Source organism: Aythya ferina (genome assembly GCF_964211825.1).
Source record: "Aythya ferina genome assembly, chromosome: 7".
Taxonomy (NCBI): Eukaryota; Metazoa; Chordata; class Aves; order Anseriformes; family Anatidae; genus Aythya; species Aythya ferina.
The window spans coordinates 32,821,542-32,843,177 of NC_140302.1; the positions used below are offsets into that span (position 1 = coordinate 32,821,542).

General features: G+C 45.1%; 1 long non-coding RNA gene across 1 annotated transcript; it reads right to left on the reverse strand.

Moving 5' to 3' along the window:
* Positions 1-1,989: 1,989 nt before the first annotated feature.
* On the reverse strand, positions 1,990-21,016 carry LOC311440170. Its single transcript, XR_014695247.1, has 2 exons — positions 20,906-21,016; positions 1,990-4,100 (listed from the first exon to the last, which is right to left on the reverse strand). It is a non-coding gene; the product is annotated as an uncharacterized lncRNA (long non-coding RNA).
* Between the last annotated feature and the right edge of the window lie 620 nt (positions 21,017-21,636).

The following is a 21,636-nucleotide window of genomic DNA, read 5'->3' on the forward strand; positions in this document are numbered from 1 at the left end:
GATGAGGCGAGGCAGGCAACCAATTCCCTCAGATAATGAGGGAAAGGTCACCTTAGAAACAAACACAACACGCAGCTGCTGAGCACTCCTCAGTCCCAACCCTCACAGAGTCTCTGACCCTTTGTGAAGTGCTGGTGAAGTCAGGACCCACAGAGACCTGGTCCTGCACAGGAGCTGTGCGAGGGAGGTCACAGCTCCCACCACACCACAAAGGTACCTGATGGAAGCACATTCTCCAGGTGCTGGACTTGCTAACATCCAACACTTCTACCAGATAAAATAGGAACACAACACAGGAAAAAAGGAAAGGAAAAACTACACATTAAAGCTTGAGAACTACTGAGAAAAAATTATCTGCATCCTAATTGAGCCATGAACATGGCTGAGGACTTCGCTTCTCCACAGACGATAATGGGAAAGCCACATTTCTTCCCTGCTATTTCTGTCCAGTCCAAACATTTTCTTGACCATGCTGGATACAATTAAATATTTGTCCTTTTTAATTATTATTTTTTTTTAAGTTCTTCTGAAGCTAAGTGCCCAAACACCAACAACTGTTTTCCAAAGTGTTTATGTCTCCTTTTCCTGGCAGCTTTGAACTGTGTTTTTTAGGGTGCCAAAGGAACCCACTTCTGAAAATCTGGTCTCAGTAGATTGCATCCTTTAATTTTCAGAGATAGGCAAAGTTGCTCCATGTATTTGTCTGAGTCCTGAGGGAAAATCACTTCATGCTGATATAAACACGAACCCATCCTAATATAAAAACTGCTACTGAGGAACTTCCATCTCTAGTCTTCTCTATGTTACTTCAAGATGCTGCTTAACTGAAAAAATGAGATAAGAATTTCTTTCATGTCACTACATTCAGTAATTATCCATGAAAGTACGAACCATTGTCTACCAAGTTCTTTTGCAGCAAAATGTGCATAGGAAGGGGGACTGCCATAAAGGGATAGTTTTACTGGGTGTTTATCAACAACAAAACTTGTTTTGGTTGAACTACAGCATGTGGAAAGTTAACTTCTTTTGCTTATTGATTTTTGATCTTCCTCTCCTTTATGCACAGCAGAATCTTCTAAGAGAGATTAATTCAGGCAGTACTGAGAAAAGAGATTATTTTCACCATTGTAGTGATGTTTTGTAATGGCACTTAATGCCAGCACTCCCTCCAGATTTTTATGCCCTGTAGCCATGTAACTTCTCTGGTACGCCTCTCATTTTGTACGTCTTAAGGAAAAGATTCCAAAAAATACTTGTTGTTATTAATAAATGTTGTGAGATATATTTAAACAGGAAATGTGGTGTGTTATGATCAGGGTATTACACTGGGGTACAGGACATTTGAAGCTTTCTATCCTTCTACATCAGTTTTCCTATACAGTCCTGGGAAAGTCACTTAATCTGCCTATGTCCAAACTTTCTAGCTATGAAATGAGGATAATAGATGTTTCCTGTCTCCCACCCTTTATTCATCTCATCCATTTAGATGGTAAGCTCCTCATTTCTGACCATGCTTTTATGCATGGCTTAGAACAATAAGACACTGAGCTCGGCTGGAACCTCCAGGCACTTCCATAATGCAGATATTGAGTACTAAATTATCAAAATAAAAGAAAATCCTCAATTTATTATGTATTCCTTCATAAAAAAAAATAAAAATAAAAATAAAAATGTTAGAGTGTCCTGGTAGAGCACCTCTGGCTGCTGTGGTATAGCATCTCTTCTAAGACAGGGGAAAGAAGCACACGTTGGAGAATAACTTTAAAAAGTGAATCCCCCTAAGCAGAAACCATGTGAATAAAACCCTTCTCAGCGCTGAGCAGGGCACAGCAAGACAGAGGCAGACTTACAAAAATGAGAAGACAAAGGCTGCAAAGACCATTTGTCTTTCTGTTACAGATCTTGAATACATTTGGCTTGTTGGCCCGCGCACTTTCTGTTTCCATTTGATCAATACATGCTGGTTTGTTTCACTAAAGCTCTGTTGTCTAACTAGACCAACTGGTGGTTGTGGCAGCTTCCCTTGCAACGTTACATCAGATGGGATTTTTCTTTGGTGACACCACAGGGTTCAGTGAGCGAGCAAGAGATGACTTCCAGGCACAACCTCAGAGCAGGAGGTGCTCAGCGGGGCTTGCACCAGGGCTCCTGTTACAGTTTAAGCCCTGGGAGTGGCAGAAATCTCGATGGCAGGGATCCACGGGGCAGGCACTGTGCTCTTCCTCATGGGCAGAGTCCCTAACTCAGGGCACCACATCCCTGCAGACCCCTCCTGCTTCTCACCTCCTTCACTGGAGAGCCACGGTCCACATCGCCAGCTCTCACAGAGGCCCAGTCACAGCGAGGCACGGAGACTGCAGAAGTTCAAAAAATAACATAAAAGTCTTTTTTTTTTTTTTTTTTTACTTTCTACAGCCCTGGAGCATACGACAGTAATGCAGTACTAAATGCCTGAGACTATTTCCCTGCCTCATTCTCCTCACCCCTCCAATGGCTGTAAGTAAGAAGTCTCACCTCATGTTCCCTCTTCCCTTTCCGGCCTTCACACATAATTTCACTCCTCCGTCTCCTACCAGAGTTTTCGCAGGAATTTGCTTCATCCCCTGTGTGTCTCCTCCAGCGAAACCCGTGCTTTTTGCCACCCCAGTCCCCAAGGTGAGAGGAGCTCCTGGCCCCGTGTGCCAGGTGATTCAGGCACCCACCATTTCACCTGAGAAACCGGACTGCCTTGGAGAGAAGCCACTGTCCTGCCCAAGAAAGCCTCCGTGTAAACAGAGGTGCCTCGAGGTTTAACAGCCCTTGTTTGTTAACTCCGTAACCACATTCACAAGTCCAAAAATGAGGTGAAAAGGTAATGGTCTGGCAGACAAAGCTCAGGCACAGAGATTTGCTATTTGATATAGACACGTGGAATTCCTTAAACAAAGGCCATAGGTTTTACCCCAGAAAGGTTTCCCAAGTCACCGCAGGCCCAAAGCTGCCTTCACGCAGACCCAGACACACTTTTTTTCCTTCATGTTTCTGTGTTTTAAGGGGAGGATTAGAGGACAGCTCAGTTTGCATGAAATCTAGACTTGGATCGCTGAATATTCATGCCCACAGCAACGAACGTTCATATACCTGTGAACACAAACAGCATTTCAGGCCTTGAAGAGAAGGCCTGCTTATGATTTACATGGCCAGGTTGCGGTCCCAAAGATCCTTCCCGTCTCTCAACAGGTAGCACCGTTTGCATCAGCGCTTGCTGGATGAGAAAACCCAACAACAATCACGCAGCTCTTCTGATGCCAGCTGAGCAGAGAAACAGATACTGTGGGAGGCTTCCAGGGCTGCTAAATGCAATGGATCAGGAAATGTTTTACATTGTGGATACAAGCGAGGAGGCCAGAAACTTGATTACAGGGGAGACTTAGTTAAATATTCACTGGGATTCATTATGTGAAAACCACTAGAAAGGAACATGTTTCTACAGGAAGGGTTGGGCTGCTTTATTCGAGCTTCTGTTGTAAAAGGCTGCTGATGGCTGTGTACAAGAGCTACCGTCCTCTAGTGGAAGGAATATGGCAGGTCTGGTGGATGTGCAGGAGCTCTTCTGCTCGCTCTTATTGTTAGCTAGGGTTACCGCTCCTTTAATTTGCTAAATAGAGCCTCGCAGAGCCAACGGGGCTTGATTATCTGACGGCCTTACATTTGACAAGCAGGTAACATGAGCATTTTGGGCAAAAGGAATGTTATAAACAAGATTTCTAAAGTCTTGAGTCTGCTGCTCACTCAGTCTGAAATAATCTCGAGCGCAAAGGCTGACAGCAAGCTGCACAAAAGCTTTGAGGCTGAGAAAGCCACACAGCACCCTTGCTTCAGCCCAGCCATGGAAAAGTGGTGTCTGGGTCCCTTCATCTGGCCCCACCAGCGCTGTTTTGGACAGATGCTGGTGGACAAGCACGGTGCTTATCCCACCTCGCAGCGCCTGCTTTCCCCTTGGCCATGAAGTGCTGAGTGAAGACCGAGTGCTGAGGGACCTTGCTGCGTGCTGCCTTCCAGCTGGCTGTGTACAGCAGGAGCAGAGCTTCCTGGCCTGCGCTGCTTGGGAAGATCAGGTCCTGAGAGCAGAAACACAGGCAGAGAGGTAAAACATCCCCGAGATCCCCCACAGTGGGGACACGAAGCAGCATTGCACTCCCAGTCACAGTAGCACTAACAACAGCTTTCCATGGCGTGCAAAGGGTGAAATGGCATGCTGGCCAACAAGGTGTCTACCCAGTAAAAAAAAATACAAGGCAAGTCCTCTCCTTTAAATTTTATTCCCTGAAGCCTTACATTCAGCAATCTATCTTCTAAGGGGGAAAAAAAAAAAAAAAAAAGACTCCTGGTCCCACCCTGCTCAGCATGTAGCAACAGGCTCCCAATTAAATTCTGGAAAACAGAGGCTGAGACATTTTAAGCAGAAACTACTGTGATCTGCGGGGTAAAATGAAGAAGGAGCTAGGGGGAAAGCAAGAAGTGAAAAATTAAACCAAAAGCAAAGGAGCTGCGTTTGGAATTGTGCTCAACAGGAAAAAAAATTTAAAAAAAAAAATAAAAAAAAATCACTTACAGATAAGAATTAACACGCTGTTTAACCCTGTCCCCACAAACAAAGAGACGCCAGTAACTACAAGCAGTAGTCAGCATTAAATTCATTTGCACTTAAAACCTTGTATATAGGAATAACCTGGTGTAACCATGCTGGAGATTGCCCAGGCAAATTAATGTCCAGAAGGGTTTTAATTCCACGCAGGGCAGAAATGCAGGTTTGGGTCTTGTCTAGAAAGGAAAAAGAGCCTGTGAGAGTTGCAAGTGTTTGCTCCATGGCAGGTAAAAGGATGACAAGAAATTCACCAGGAACGAGAAACACATCCTTCTGCTCCTCTAAAGCAGAGGGTGGTCTTTGGTTAACCCCACCTGCCACAGGCATTGACTTAAAAAAGATCCCAGTAGAAAATTATGCTGTGGTTCCATCATGTTAGAGAGATCCAGCTGCTTCGTCCTCCAGGAAAATCTGTCCAGCCCTCAGCTACATCACATCCAAGCTTCAGTACCGAGGCCTCTCCTCAACTGCTGAGAAGATCACCAAGGGGGCCCAGGAGAAAACTCCTCCTCGTGCCTTGTACCCAAAAACCTGACAGAACTGTTACCCACTTAGAGCACTTCTATTAATGGTGAAGAGAATGAAATTAAAGTGAATAGAGGGAAAAACAATTTTCTAAGATGTAGTTGTCCATGTTCTTGCCTGCTGTGCAGAGCTCCAGCAGTGGGAAACGTTCAGAGCCAGAAGCGGTGCAGGGTCCTCAGGAGGTGGTTATGGCTACTGGTGGGTTTTTAATATGGGATTTGAGCAGCAAGGGAAAAGGACACTGCTGAAAAGGCCCTGGGACATCTGGTGTAGGTTAGACTTGCTCATCAATTTACACCCACTAAGGTGATGGCCCACCAGCCAAAGGGCCCTTCAGAGACAGCAGAAAGTGAGTGGTTGGCAGAACTTCCCTCACCTTGCTCTATGCAGTGAGGAAGCCTCAGGACGTGCTTCGTGCTCGGGAAGCACAGCACAGAGAGCCAGCAGCCTCCTGGGGAGGAGGATGATCCTCCCAGGGAGCCTGTGCTAGCCAGGGGTGCCAGGGGTGGTCTGCCGGGGTCGGGGCTGAAGGCGGTAACGGAGCCGTGAGGAGAAGCAGCTCGCAGCTGTTTGCATGATACATATCTCGCGAATAAATAAACGCCATCGCCAGTGCTGCCACTCTCTAAACATCGATAGAGACATGCGTTCACTCAAAGCATTCAGAAAATAAACAGAAGGAGTGCTGCTTGGCTGAACCCTCCTCCAGCCAAGAGCCAGCGCTGTGAAGCTGTCACCTTTCAGCAGATCGGAAGGTCTCGTATCTGCCCTCCCAGACTCCCAGTTCCCAAGGAGTGTTGTCTCATTTTTTTGATGCAGAGACCTCAGAAGCTACAGACCTGGGGGTTCAAAAATGATGTGCATTTTTCTACACATTCTATCAGGCAGGAGGTAAAGAATGGTTAAGTGAAACGCAAGGGAAGATTAGCTCAAAATGCCGCAAGCTGTAATTCAGATGGATTACAAAATAACCTCAGTAGTTTCAAGAATGTAACAAGAACAGCCTTAAATCAGCACAAACCGACTTGCTCAGCCTTTTTCATCTGAGGATTAACGTCAGACTTTCTTCTGCTGTGCTGCGGCAGTAAACCACCCTCTAGTCTGCTTGGGGAGGGCATCCATGGTCCCAAGGAAAGGGGCCCATAGCTGTGTGGGATGCAGGGGCTCCGGATCCCCTCCGGATAGCGGGCAGGGGAAGGCTGCCACTGGGGACAGCACCCAGAGGCTTGGGGTGCTCTGGAAAGGCTTGGTGGGTGTTCAGTGCTGGTTCCCTCTTGCTTCTACCTGCTCAGCTGTGCAGAAGGGCAGCTGTAGCTGCTTTCAGTGCTTTTCCAAAGCTTTTTTTTTTTTTTTTTTTCTCCAGGAAAGCAATTGCTGCAGCTGCTCCTGCAACACTGCCTGATCCTCCATACAGGACCCACCAGAACATAGGTAATTCTGGTATTAAATCCAAGGAGCTTTGTGTATGGACACAAAGCATCTCCAGCTTGCTTTCTCCCTTTCTTTTCTGTTTCAGGCAGCACACCATGTCCCCCTGCCATGGGACCTGTGGGACACTGTGATGTGTCCCCCATTGTGCTCTTCCTCATGCCCTCAACAAAAATGGACAGCCTTTGGATGCAGCCCTTTATTCTAGGCTAAATTGTGGAGATTTCTTGATAGCCAGAAAAAATAAATAAATAAATGAAGCAAAGAGGCAGAGAGAGAGAGGGAGGCACCTGTGGCCTCTGGGGTAGATTTCTGCTTTACAGTCGCATGCAAGCTGCCCAGGAGACACACCCTGTCTCCCTGGAGTACAGATAAGCTCCCAGGGACTTCAAAGGGATTGCTGAACCAGACTGCAATGAATTTCTGCAGAAATGTAATGTGCAGCATATGTCTGAGGGACTGGAGAAGAGCTGGGGTGGTTTAGATTAGATAGTGCTGTTTGGCTTTTGAGGGGCTCGAGGAAGTGAAGGACACGTAATTGTCTTTTAAAGTGTAATATTTGACTTCAGTTCACCCACACTGCAGAGGGGCTTGCAGATAAGCAATGGAAAGTATTTCCGTGTGAGGGCTGGGTATCTAATCTCCCAAAGATCAGTTTTCCATTCAAAATATCATTGTGCTGGGGAAAGGCTTGGCTTTACGCATTTGGTTTTGTCTGTCCCTATCCATTTATTACTGAGTGGACCCGCTGCCAGGGAGCACCTCAGAGCCATGATTTCCTGTACTCAGACAGCATCACCGCACAGCAGGGTATTTAGCAAAAAGGGTCTGGAGACACCACAAAGAGCTTTGAGAAGGAGTTTTCTAACAGTGTTTACATGTATCCAGCATTCCAGGCCTTCTGCATCCTACAGAAATACCAAAAAAAAAAGGTATCGGCAGCTGGCTGGCAACACCATCTACTTTGTCTACAATTAGGGCTTCTGGCCACTGCATGTGCCTCATCTACTGGAATTTTAAGGATTGTCTTTATCGTTACAAACATAAGCTACAAATATACAGATGTTTGTCACGAGCTCACCATGTACTCTTTCTCCATTTTTTTTTCTTTTTGATTAGAAGTCAACAAAATCTTTCAAGCTTTCAACATATGGATGTGTTTCTTCTTGTGACATAAGTGGCACACAAATAAGTAAGGGCACACCCTTACTCACTTTCTCCTGAGGTGAATATTCCCTTCTTGATATAAAGGAAAAATTGTTTTCCTTGAAGAAATATGTTAGACCACATAAACGATGTGAAAAATCACAGTGAATTTGTTAGCAGAAACATCTGTTCTAGAGGTAAGTATGAATTTGAAGAACAGAGAGCCAGAGTCAAGCCTAGGACAATAAAGATTGACTGTTGGTTCCAGAAAGCATTTTTAAATAGTGTTTCTCAGGCCAACGTGAAAACGTCTGCCCGGCAAAAATTATCTACACAAACTTCTCAGTTGTGTGCTTTGAAATTCATTGTATAAATCAACACACTGCTCGTCTTCAGGGTATTCTTCCCAACTTAATATGTACCCTCCCGGTGAGCTACAACCTTAAAATGCCACCCCGCCTGTCTGTGCTGATGAAAGCCATGAAGTCAGAAGAACATAAGAATTTTCCCAGCTGCCAGCCCTGAGTGCCAGCCAGGGATTACAACCCAGAAGAGCTTTGCAGGTCTGCATTTCATTGCCAGGAAAGGCAGCTTCTGCAAGGAACAATCTTCTGTCTATCTATTTATTTTCAGTAAACACTGGCAGATAAACATATACAGTTATCTCCAACATATTTATCAATATTTATCAGTAATTTTTTTTTTTTTTAAATGACAACATGAATTATTCTGTTAGTTTAAATGAATACTGGGCAATAGTCTCTAAAAAGTCATATGAATTTGTGAAGCTGTTTTATACATAATGAAGAATAATTTAGCATTGGCAAAATGATGAATCCTGGCTTGATAACAAGTCAAATAATCATTTTCTGGTATTTCATCCCTTGAGCATTACCTGCTTTTCACAAGACCATCACATGAAGAAAATAGCTAATTCAGTTCTCCTCTAACCCGTCTCTGTTTAGAATAAAATTAATCTACAACATTTATTAGAATTATTTCTTAATGTACAAAAGAGGGAATCTGATGGAGTTGTGACACAGTTTGAGTGCTAATCAATCAGAAAACAGAATAAATTTAATGTAAAATCATAAGATACACTGGAATCTCTACTCTGATTTCCTCAAAAAAACACCTTCTTATCTACTTTCTGATTCTGATGTATTAACAGAAGACTCCTCATTCACACACAAGACAAACAAGTTTCCCAGTCCCCAGCTCCCATACACATGCATTCACTGCTACCATTAGTGACAGAGAAAAGACAAATAGGCCGTGCAAATGGGCCTCTCTTTTCCTTTTTCTTCAGGGTTCTCATGTAGGAACAGCTGAAATAATCATGGAATATCCTGAGTTGGAAGGGACCCACAAGGATCATCGAGTCCAACTCCTGGCTCCACAGAAGGCCACCCAAAAATCAGCCCCTATGTCTGAGAGCAGTTTCCAAACACTCCTTGAACTCCTGCAGCTCAGTGCTGTGATCGCTGCCCTGGGCAGCCTGTCCCAGTGCCCGACCACCTCTGGGTGCAGACCCTTTCCCTAACCCCCAGCCTGACCCTCCCCTGTCCCAGCTCCATGCCGTTCCCTCGGGTCCTGTCGCTGTCCCCAGAGAGCAGAGCTCAGCGCCTGCCCCTCCGCTCCCTGTGAGGGAGCTGCCATGAGGCCTCCCCTCAGTCTGCTCTGCTCTGGGCTGAGCAAACCAAGGCACCTCAGCCAGTCCTCGTATGTTTTCCCCTCTAGGCCCATAACCATTCTTCACAGCCCTCCTTTGGACACTCTCCAACAGTTTTATGTCATTTCTATACTGTGATGCCCCAACCTGCACACAGACCTCGAGGTGAGGCTGCACCAGTGCAGAGCAGAGCAGAACAATCCCTCCCTCAGCTGGCCAGCAGGGCCATGCTTGATGTACCCCAGCACGCTGCTGGTTCACGTTCAACTTGTCATTGACCAGAACCCCCAGGCCTCTTTCTGTGGGGCTGCTCTCCAGCCTCTTGTCCCCCATCTGTACATCCAGCCAGGGCTGCCCTGTCGCAGGTGCAGAATCCAGCATTTGCTCTTGTTCAACTTGATAGAGTTGGTGACCGCCCAGCTCTCTAACTTGTCAAGATTTTTCTGCAAGGCCTCTCTACCTTCAGGGGAGTCAACAGCTCCTCCTAATTTAGTGTCATCTACAATAAACAAAAGGGTTCATCTAGGTCATCTGGATCAAATTATTTTAGCAGATCTTTACATTGCCAAAAGAGTATGTGGGGTACTCCTGAATTGCAGGTGATGCCTCTATGTGGTTGTAACAAAGACCATCTTCTTCCTCCCTTCTTTCTTCTCATCATAAACCTGCTAACTGTTCACCAGAGCTGTGAGAGCACTGCTTGCTCCTGTTCCCCACAGCATTTCCAGTAATATCTCCAGTTGGGCCCATACTGGTCCCAGCTAAGCTGCAGGGGACCGTGGACAGCTCGGGCAGGTAGCAATGCTTTGAATGCAGGTACAACTACTCTGCGGGGCACTGGCTGAAGAAAAGGCAGCAATCCTGTCCTGAGGAGGCAGCCCTGGGGCTGGGGAGCTCTCCACCATGCCAGACACAGGGGCTTTTGTGAAACTCACTTCTACCCAGCAGCATGCTAAGGGAAGAGTAGAAAAAATATACTTCTTAATGGCTCAAAGTCATTACCATTACTTTATTTTGCATTCCTGAAATACTTAAACACACGGATTGTTTTTGCAGGAAAATGAGTAGAAAGAAGGCTGCTGTACTGTGCAGTTCATTGCTTGGCCTGGGGTATTTCCTGGTAAATTATCCCTCTGCTCCAGCATTCTACCAGGTAGGCTCTGTACTGTTTCCCAGGACAAGGAAAGAGATTAAGAAGCTCTTCTAAAAGTGATACAAAGCCTTTCAGGTCAAACACATTTAATGTCAGTTCAAAGTTACTGAGGAGCAGACACGAAAAAAAAATGCAGCCCAGGAAAAAAAAAAAATAATCTAAAAATATAATTTGTTCTCACTTTTTTGTTCCCCATTCCTACAGGTAGGGAAGGTTGAATTAGCTAAGATCCAAAACATTCAGGTAAGCAATGCTTTCATATAGTATTCTAACACTTCACCCAAGTGGAGGCTTGCAGGATCTAGTCTGAACTCTTACATTGCCTGGGTCATATGTTCGATCCCAGAAGCTCCAGCACCAAGACCATAACTTCTGGTTGAACCAGATTGTTTAGAAAAAATAACCCCATCTTAATTTAAGTTTTCAAAGAGAGAATTCATCATGTCCCTAGGCAAATTGTTTCAGATATTAAATTCTTCAGTGGCCAAGAATGCACACCTAATTATTGTCCTGTATTCTTCAGCTTCAGCTTTTAGCTGCAGAACCTCATTATAACTTGGCTTATTAGAGCCCTTTCTCCACGCAAGCAGCCTTAAACTAATGTTGTGTCCACACAGAGAAGAGTGGGGTAATGCACAAGCAGTTATAGAGGGTTTGCACAGAATAAGATACAGTGTAAGTTTACTATGCAGTAAATTCCTGAGCGACCAAAATTAGAGTCGGTCCTTTTCTTTAGACCCAGTTACCATTTGCAAGAAAATAAAGCATGGTCATTGTGGCAGGGCATGCTCCTAGCACACCCCAACTATGCCACCTGTCCGATGAAGGTGCAACACATCTCCTGTTCTGATGGCTCCAGGCTCCCAGGTAGGAGCAGCCTTGTGGCCCCAAGTCCTCAGCCCACACAGGGTGGTGCTGATGGGGTTTGTTCCCACCACCGAGCCTTTGTTCTTAGAGGTTATCCCCATATGCCACGATCTCATCCATCTCCCACAGCAAAACCTAGAGTTACACCACTATATCACTACTGCAGCAACTTTCTTTTTCAATTAAATAGCCCAATAATTTAAATTAAATAATTTAAAACATCATTAAACCACAAGATGCACACAACACCAAAGCCCCACAGCACAGCACACAGGCAAGGAGCTGTTGCCTTCACCACAAGCCCAAAGTGCACAGACGTGGCCGTGCATAGTCACAGATCAGCAGGAAAACGCACTGCACGTAGGCTCTTTCTGTGACCATCTAGGCTTGACAGCACGGGGAATGTTTATTGTGTTTGGCACAGAAAATCTGAAAATAAACAATACACGGTACCTGATCGTTATTTTCCATTCAATATTTGAGCGCTAAAGCAATGAAAGGCGAGAGAAGGCAAAGCACAGCTCCAAGAGGTGTGTCTCGGTGCCTCCTGCATGTTGCAGCTTGACACTGGGTAGCAGTCAGACAGAGAGGCTGCCTTGCAACTCCAAGTGATAGCACACCACAAAGTTAACTCACTGCATACCTCGTGACACACTGCACGGGGTGAAGTAATGACAGGCACAACAACATCACTGCACTCTCATTCCTTTACGCTGCGACACTCAACCGCGTTGCAATGCTCTGTGATTCATTACCACTTCAGAGCCATGCGTGTTGCTGGGTGAAGGACAGGTGAAAAAGTAGACACGTAGCTTTGGGCATGGCAAGTCACTGGTTTTTCACTGGTTTTCTGTGTAGAAAAAGTGAGTTTGGAGGCCATAGTTTCAAGAAAAGCTCTGCTCCAAGGCAGGATGAGCTCCTCTGTGTCAATGCCACATTTTTAGGAGGGATGTGAGGGGGAAGCTGCATTGGTAACAAGCAGCTGGTTGATGACATCCCAAATCTACACGATCATGGACAGAGAGTCTGCATTTTAATCAACACAAGGTACTTGAGGTGCTGGAGGGATCCCAATGATAAGTATCCATTTACCTATAATTCTCATAATCTCAACATCATTGTGAAAGAAGCAATTTATTTCCACACACGACTCATTATTAAGGCTGACAACAAGCAAATGTGTTTTGCCTCTGAGACAGATCCAGATCCAAGAGTTCTGCACTTTCTGATCATTTTTATATTAAAAAGATGTACTTCTTGGCCTCGTATTACAGAGGCTGCTTCTTGCATGTCAAACGGTGGAAGAGGCTTACAACTTATTTCAGCCACCTCAGGGGACTATAAAACACAGCAGCCTTACAGAAGTTGGTTACGGGCTGGTGCCTTACCTAAGTCACCTCCTGATTCACTCCCTCCTTCACCGGGTTCCAGATGACCTTCCACTATTTTTAGGCAGTCAACAGCTGCTTATTTTATTCATTTCTATAATAAAAGGGTACTCCATGATTTGGAAATTGGGTCTTTTTAAGGCTTCTTAAATTCTTTCAGTACTGCATAGAACAAATTAATTGAAATGACTCAATTCTTTGAACTTCCTTTCTGTAGGCTGAGCAGTAACAAGGGATGGAGGGGACATTGCACTTGAACAAGCCAGCAGTCTCACCCCAGGTCACGGGCAGCTTTTGGGCAGAGGAACAGATAACCCTTCCACCAGGGAGGCAGAGGTTTTTAGGGATGCTGTAGATACCATCGGAAATTGGAAGGGGGTTGTCAGTATGGAGAGAGTCAAGAGGAGATATCCCAGAAGAGTCTTGGGGCTGGATATTTTTGATATTTCATTAATATTCACAGGAAATTAAAGCATGTTGATGAAATTTATTGATAGCATGAGATTAGAAAGGACTGTCAAATAGAGAAAGATGGGAATACGCATCCTGGGAGAATGAGATTAGAACAGACTAGAGAAAAATAGACAATTTAGTGCTGGGATGAATGCAGTTGTGCGGCTCAGGATTAACAATGACACTTTGTGCTAAACTCATCAGCTGGCAATGACATGGAAATGTAAAAGACGTGGAAGTTAGATAGAAGTCAGAAAGTTTCTGTTGATGGAGATTCTGAAAAAGCTTTCCAGGTGGTGTAGTGAGGGCACATTCCTACCCAACCACAGTCTGGAGCTCCACACATCAGTGGGTGCTCTTGCTAATTAAACCCTTTCCATGATGACCATTACTATTTTGTAGGGTTGTTTTTTGTTGTTGTTGTTGTTTTGTTTCTTCTTTTTTTTTTTTTTCTTCTTAGGATCACCACTGTAGTTAAGCCGAACATCACGTCTCCATAAATACACATTTCTTTGCAAAATATTTATACCTAACTGCTCAAAGCAGACCTTCCTCCAGACTGCAGCATCTTCTTTCCCAGCAGCAGAAATCTGCCTCGTCCTCAGCAGCTGCCTGAGTAAACTTTCCTCTACAAACAACCCAACTGCCGAGACACCAGCCTTTGTGTATATGAAACACTCTTACACTAAACACACCACGTACTTCAGAGGGAAAAGGCAAGGTACGCGAGGGCACCAGCTTCTGAAGTTTCTGCAGTATGGTGAGATGAAAGGAAAAGACATCTGTAAGAAGATGGTGTGATAGGCACCGAGCAAACCCGAGGAGGGACAATGAGAGTAAAGCTGGGGTGTGAGTGAAAACAGGACTATGCTGCAGTACGCACTCCCTCCTAAGCAAGTTATTACTCTCGGTACATGAAGGCTCCGTTTCTCCTCCTAGTAAGATGTTTCCAGCAAAACCTGGGGTAGAAATAGAGATATTTGCAATGCTTTTATTACCATTATAGTTCATCCAAGATGATGTGTCTGGTTTGAAAGTCACAAAAAACATATTCTTGTTAAAAATGCTGCCAGAAAGCTAAATGAAAACAGCCCGCTGCCGAATCCTGTGTTTGCAGCATTACCAGTGCGTTTTTTCAAGGGTGTTTATATAGACTGAGTTTCATTTAACAAGGCAAAAGCCGGAGCTCTCACATACTCCATTATTTCTCTGCAGGTCCTTCTCACCAGGGTTAAGTCTTTACACTACTTCCAAGCAAAGCAGCCAAGAAAAAGAAGAAACAAATGCTACTACTACCGAGCACAGAGGCCTCCTTTGCAAGAAATGTGATTTACGGAATGAAGTTCCTGGCATGTCTGCCGCGGGCTGTCACAACGTGTGCCTAAAAGCCGAGGCTGAAATCTGATCCCCGCTCCTTCCAAGGCACACTGGGGCTTCTAGCAAGTTCTGCTGAAAGCACAAGCAACCCTTTAGTCGGGAGCTGGGCTCTTTCTGCCCGTTGCCCCCTCCTGATAATCAGTCATTGCCTCTCTGAGAGAGGTTTGGGGTGGGGTCCCTCCTCTTTTCCTACACCGCTGGTGTTAGCGAGCATTGCTTTATTGAAGTTTTGGGAAACTGGAAAATATTTCATATAGTTTGGAGAACTGACACGCTTGGAGAGACAGAGAGCAAAGCTCGCCCTGGTACCTGAGGTTCTCTCTCTGTTTGTGGTCTGTAGCTCTCACTGCCCACAAATTGTACACCTGATTGCCAGGAACCTGTAGAGCTTAGGGAAATGGTTTAGTGGGGACTGTTAGCGTTAGGTTAGAGGTTGGACTCGATGACCTTGAGGTCTCTTCCAACCTAGAAAATTCTGTGATTCTGTGAAATTCTGTGAACCGAACCACCATGGGGCTGTTTCTCCATAAGCTGCCAAAATGGCAAGCAGGGAGTAGCGCCCTGAAGGCTCCCTGGCATTTGCTTAGCCCTAAGCAGCTGATGCAGAAGATGTTTTCAACTCCTTTCTGCAGCCCTCTAGGAGTTCCTTGTCTCCTATACGAAGCAAACACTTTTCCAGCACGGAGCTTTTCCTCAGCCATATTTCAAACCCAGAAAATATTTGACCTTCGATGAACATTCCTCCTGATTTTGCTGCTGTCTCTAAAGCCAGTGGGACGTCAGCATGGGCACATCCTCACAGTCCCCCTCGCGATGACAGAGACCCCACCACCGCAAGACCTGGGTGTCCCTAGGCCACGAGGTGGCCCAGCCCTCACCACAATTTTGTCTAAAATCCCATGTATCAGCTGCAAAAAGCATAAGAAAGGAGAAATGCTGCTGCTATTACCTGCATGATGAACAGGCTTTTTCTAGCAGTAGCTGCCGGCGAACTGACAACCCTTTCCTCAAGACAGAGGCAGACAGAAATGAGTCAAACGAAGTCAGCCTGACCATGGACTTTGCATTCGCTTCAGCAGGTTTTGGCGCTGACCCTGCTTGAGCCACAAAGTTTTGAAACTCGTGCGTTTCTTCATTCTCATCTTTCAGTTTTACAGTAGACTTTTCTTCCCACAGATGTCTCCGAGGCCTTGTGGGACATGGTCCAGCTCCCATTAAGGTCAATGGGACTGCTGCCACTGGCTTCCCTGTGGGTCTCAGCCCTCTCCCATTGTATTACATTTCCAACTGCAATTGGAGACAGCTTATTTCCATTTTTCCCCTCTCCTAGTGCCCACAATGGGCAAAGTATTTTCCAAACAGAAAAGAAGGTCCCACTGAATGTCCCTGAATTCTCTGGAGATACTGGAAAAATCCTTATAATTAAATACATTTGACATGCAAGATCACAACTGTTCTTTCATAATGTCTTTTTTTTTTTTTTTTTTTTTTTAAAAAAAAAAGGCTTCTCTCCCAAGTAGTTTTACTGTAAAATAGCAGGGATTAAATCCTGATTCTGCTAAAGCTTTGGAATGGGAGTTTTTCCAGTTTGCTTCATTGGGGCCATGTTATCCTTCTCTGTCTCAACCCTTAATGCTACAAGAGCACTACAGAGAACACCCTGGCAGGAACCAACGGTGGCATAAGGGTCACTTTGTCACTGCCCATCACACACGTGTTCGACAAGTAATCAAAATACATCAGAAAGATCTGCAAAAGGAATGGAAATGCACAAAAACCGTGCCTGTCTTCAGAAAAAAATGAAGTTTTGTAGAGTTCATCTTGAAGAGCTTGAGGAGTGACATGCGCAGCCTGACAGCAGGAATGGCAGGGTGTGAAACACCCCAAAGCCACGAGCTATTTGGGACCCCACAGGGAAGGTTTGAGAGATGCAGCAGTGCTGAGAAGCGCTTGGGAGTGGAAATGTTAAACAGAGTTGTGTTTACAGAAGGCCTCATCCTCGTATTAACATCTGTTTGGATGACCTGTTCATCTTCGGAAAAAAATTAGTAAAGCTTCCCCCAGACAGCAAACTAATAAAGAGCAAAATGTTAGTTACTCCGTCTGATGTGGAGTTTTAAGAAAAACTGCTACGGGCAGGTGTTAACCTTGAAGCTCTCTCTTAAAAAAAGATACTTTAAAGACATCACAGACATCCCAAAGTGGGGATTTTGTGAAGGAAAAATGAATTTACAACGATGAAAAAAAAAAAGTCATCTGTATGCATGAAGTGCTCGGTCTCTTTTCCATAACGAATTGATTAGGGGCTTGTATTTGGGACTCAAACTAGTTATCTAGGAAGATCCAGGCAATGGCTGCCAGCCACCAGGCAAACAACCAAGAGGGACCGAGCCCCAGTCCTCTGCCTGTGCTCCAGGGATCTGCAACATCTTGCTCTCATTCCTGAAGCGAAAGCAGCTCGGTTGCACGCTGCATTCACAATCCAGGCTTTAATGCAGAAATGGCTTTATGGATGCTCCTAGCTACCCAACTTCTTCCACAGTTTGGGGAAAACATGGGGATTCCTTGTTATTTTACATACACTGCAACGCCACAGATGAATTGCATCATCTACCAGTGCCACCACCACTGCCATACTCTACCTCACCTGTAGTTTTTATTGATTACCCGTATTATTTCATATATCAGGACTTAACATTCAGCAGCCTGGCAGGGCTCTGTGCCCCTCCAGGCTGTCCTTTCACAGAAGATCCCGCTCATAGTGCTGCTCCATCACCCTTAATGGCATCGATACTGCTTTTTTTTTTTTGCTTACAAAACCCTAAGACCAGGCTGTGGTTGCTGGTAGCTCCCTGGCTTCCAGACCAGCGTCTCCAAGCCATGAACTCTGCGCTAGCGTCAGGCTTACACATACACCCCCACTGTGTTTACCAAGGTAAAGTAAACTGCACGCATTCTTTATTTACCAGAAAAAATATCCCCGTTTTGGTGGCACGGACCCAAAGTAGGATCTTTGAAACCACTTCCTGCTGCTGCTGGAAAGTGGCAGAGCCAGGATGTCTCCAGCCACATCGGTCTTGGCTGAACTTGTAGCTGCTGTGTGGGACTTGGAGCATCCTCAGGACTTTGAGGCACCTTGTTGGAGGGAACCTGGGCAGGGCTCCGCAGAGCCAGCAGTAAAGGAGAGAGATAGGTGGACATCCACAAAGATTCAGTGAATGGAATTATTTCTGTAAGAAATATATGAACGACGCCTGGGCTATCTGGCTTGTACAGGAACATGGTAGCTGCCTTTTCTCTCCTGTGCATTTTGGTGGGTGGGGAATAAAGAAACATGCAGCATATCAAAAGTGCAAATGCCCCAGGAGGAAGCTGCTTCTGTTCCTCTGCCCCAACAGCCACCTGCCAGGTGGACTAGAGTTTGAGTCCTGGAAACGCACCATCCTTGGTGTGCAGATCTCCCAGCTCAAACGAAAAGGCAGGTGGGAGATGTTTTAAGGAGCACCATGCTTTAAGCTGATACACTCAGAAGCACCAGCAATGGTGGCAGATCATCAGCCACATGAGTCAGGCATCTCCAGGGAATCCAAGAGGGAGAAATACCCTTTGGCTATTTCTGTCACATATTTAAGCATGGCTAATGCTACTTGGAAGACAGAGAGTATTTTTATATGTAACTATCAAGACAAGCTGGACAAATACCATTATCCATAATTTAAAAACAAAAGCTGGAGCCCCAGCTTAGCCAAATGTTTATTATACATTGTTACTGAAAATGTGTAAGCCCCATTGAACCTAATAAAACTGAAATATATGCCCACATTATTTGTTCAGTGGGGATCATCTCAGGGATGTAAAGTACTTCCAGTGTTCATGGAACTGAGCTAAAGTCACTGTTCCTGCTCTCTCTCCTGTTCTCATTACTTACTCATTAGGCAACTTCTTCACTTTTTCCTCCATCCTCTGTTAATGGCTCTCAGCTACAGCTGTAAACAAGATTCCCCTCCCATACGAGGGTACATCATGCTCAATGTGGGCAACATAAACAGAACCAGTTGTGTAAAACAAATAGGGATTTTGCTAGTACTTTTTCCATATCTAAGAAAACCTACACTTTTTTTTAATACTCAAAAAGTAGAAAAATCGAGCATATGTGGCCAAAAGTAATTATATGCCTTCTAAGTTTATTAAAAGTTGGTGTTGTTGCTCGTGAACATACTGAATGAATTTTACTAGTTTCCCATAGCAGAGCCTGGGCTGGCATTGCTTTAGAGAGTTTACTGCAGAAATGTCAAGCATGCACTCATCCCCCCGACTGCAATTTAAATCAGACAAACTAGACTAGACATCTAATAACAAGCTTTGTTCACTCGAGAATGGCAGCTATGGAAATATGCCTAGTTTTATGTGTTATTACATGCACAATCCGAGAAGGACACTGAAAAAAGCAACAAGCGCTGTTCTTCCTTTGTTTGTTTGTGTTTTTCTGTTCCGTTTTATTTTTAAATGACCGGTTTCATGCTACTTATTTGACCAAGAAAGCAAACAAACAAAACACAACACATCAGACTCAGTAAAAATGTCTTCATAATTCAGTTTTTCCTCTCATAAACTGCAGTTTGCACAACTAGACTTTTCCTACTAATAGAAGCTGGGGACACGTATGGAAACTAGAGTTACCAACATTTGAAAGTAAATTACAGCTAATTGTTTTGGATTAATTTATGAAGGCAATATGACATGGTCTATATGCAGTCCCAGTGCCAAAATAAAGACCAAGCACAAGTTATAGTTTGTTTCTTATGTAAAAAGTAATATTTAAACTTTTTTTTTTTTTTTTTTCCAGCTATGTTTAAAAGATGGTCTGAAGACATAGGAACACTTTGTAAGGTCTGCTGCTGCTCTTTCTTCAGGGTGGTTCGCTATTCCCTCTTTTGGAAACCAAAAGCCCCTTTTCTGACATCTGACAGCCTGACACTTTCCACAGAGAAGATGGGGGAGAGGCACACACCCCTCATCTGGGACCCTCTGCTCCTTGGGAAATCAGCTCACAGTAGTCCTGGCATGGCTGGAGATGCCTCCAAAACTGAGTCCTCAAAATGAGCGATACAGCGCCTTCCATAACTATATACATTCGTCTGTTTGTACTCCTGAATTCCTATGCCTAATTTCTAAATATTTACCCTAGCAAACATTATCCAGCCTGTGGAGTCCAGCTGCGAGCGGCACCGTGCCTCCCTCTGAGTAGCTGGGCCGAAGGCTTTTCCAAAGGCCCCTGGGTGTCCAAAGCGCTAGGCCTGCCTTCCTCCAGAAGAGCTCCTTATTGTAGTAATGCGAACAAAGGTCACAGCAACAAAAGGAATAAACGTGCAAACAAAGCCATTAGCAGTTTCCAAAATAAACTCCTACTCTCGGTGGCCAGGACTGCAGCGTGCCACATCGGCGCTGTGCAGAAATGCCTGCTCACATGTCAGCCGAGCAGCTGCACAGAGCTGCGAGCCAAAGGAGCACTCATCTCACCACAGAAATGCCACCTTAATTAATTATTTTGATACTAGTAAGCTTAAAAGCATTAAAGATAAGCACAGGGAGATCAAGAGAAGGGTTTTCACCTGTCAGCCCACTTCTTTATTGCTCTCTCTAATTAATACCCACATCACACAGGTGTCGCTGAGAGAAAAGCTCTCCTGGAGGAACATATTTCTGAAAGGATGTGCACGCAAATTACCAGGGAACCATCTGTGCCACAAAAATTTCAGCAGAGGTGCAGCAGCCAGAAAGAAATCATCAGCGGTGAAAGCAAACATTCTGATTTAAGATAGGGCAAAAACGTTTGAGTCAGCTCTAACGAAGATTTTCCCCGATTGTTGTTTTCCTTATGGAGCTGGTGGGGACACCTCGCCCCTCTTGTGCTTGCCCAGGACAGGAACTCTCCCCTGACCTCCCAGACCAGCTCCTGCCCACTTGTAGTCCTCGTGATTGTCCCCTTTTTTTGCCTTCTCTCCCCTTAGCACAGGGAGTTTGTTTTCCTGCTGCTATGGTTTTCCCTCTCCTTCAGACAGCAGCAGACATCTCCTGCCTGGCTCAGGCTCCATACTGCTCTGATTCACCCAAGTGAGACCTGAATAAGGTCCTCAAAACACAAACCCTTTCAAACACAGGCTTGTCCTCATGCTAGAAATCTCCCAAACACCTTGTATCATCAAACCAAAAATGTGTTAGCACACTGCCCTGACTGTCTTTCTCAAGTTTCTCTCTTAATCTCTTACCTTCACGTTACAGCCTGGGGAGCAGGAAGCGTGTCTCCTCCTAGCTGGAAATGGCCCTGATGCATTCTGGCAGTACCAGAAACAAATTAACAAATCCCTGTAAAGCCTAACCTGAAACAAGCATTCAAACAGCTGAGAAGGAATTAAATAATTTATAGTGAATGCTATCAGTGGGGCAAGCAAATTTACTGGGGCTGCAGGTTGTATTTCACTGATACGTTAAGTGTCTGATGAGAATTAACACCCTGCTAATTAGCTTTGAAAAGTAATCCCCATGTGCCACCACCTTCATTTACTAACAAAAGGGGAGCAGAGTAGCTGGCAGCTGCTGTGGTCATCAGTCCAGGAGCAGGAGATAATTTCTGTTTCATCCTCATCGTTACCCAGATGTGTGGACCATCCTAGAGCAACTGTCTGCTCTTCCTCACTCTCCTTGCTCCCCAGCCTCCACATATCAGATACCACACACTTCAGGCCACACAGGTGACTGTCTCCAAGTATTCTCTCCCCTTCGTCCACCCAGCAGGAATGGTAGCCAGGTTATCCATCTGGCCTGGGCACCTGCCTTCCTTGGGCATGTTGTGACCTCCAAGGCCCCAGGAGGAGCTTTCCACTGCTGGACTTAGTTCTGCAAACCAACTGCCTCTCCTGGAGCTGAACGTGTCCGGTCCTCTTCAAAAATATTCCTCTGGCTCTTCTCAGCTCATGCCTTTTACCTCCTGGAGCACTTC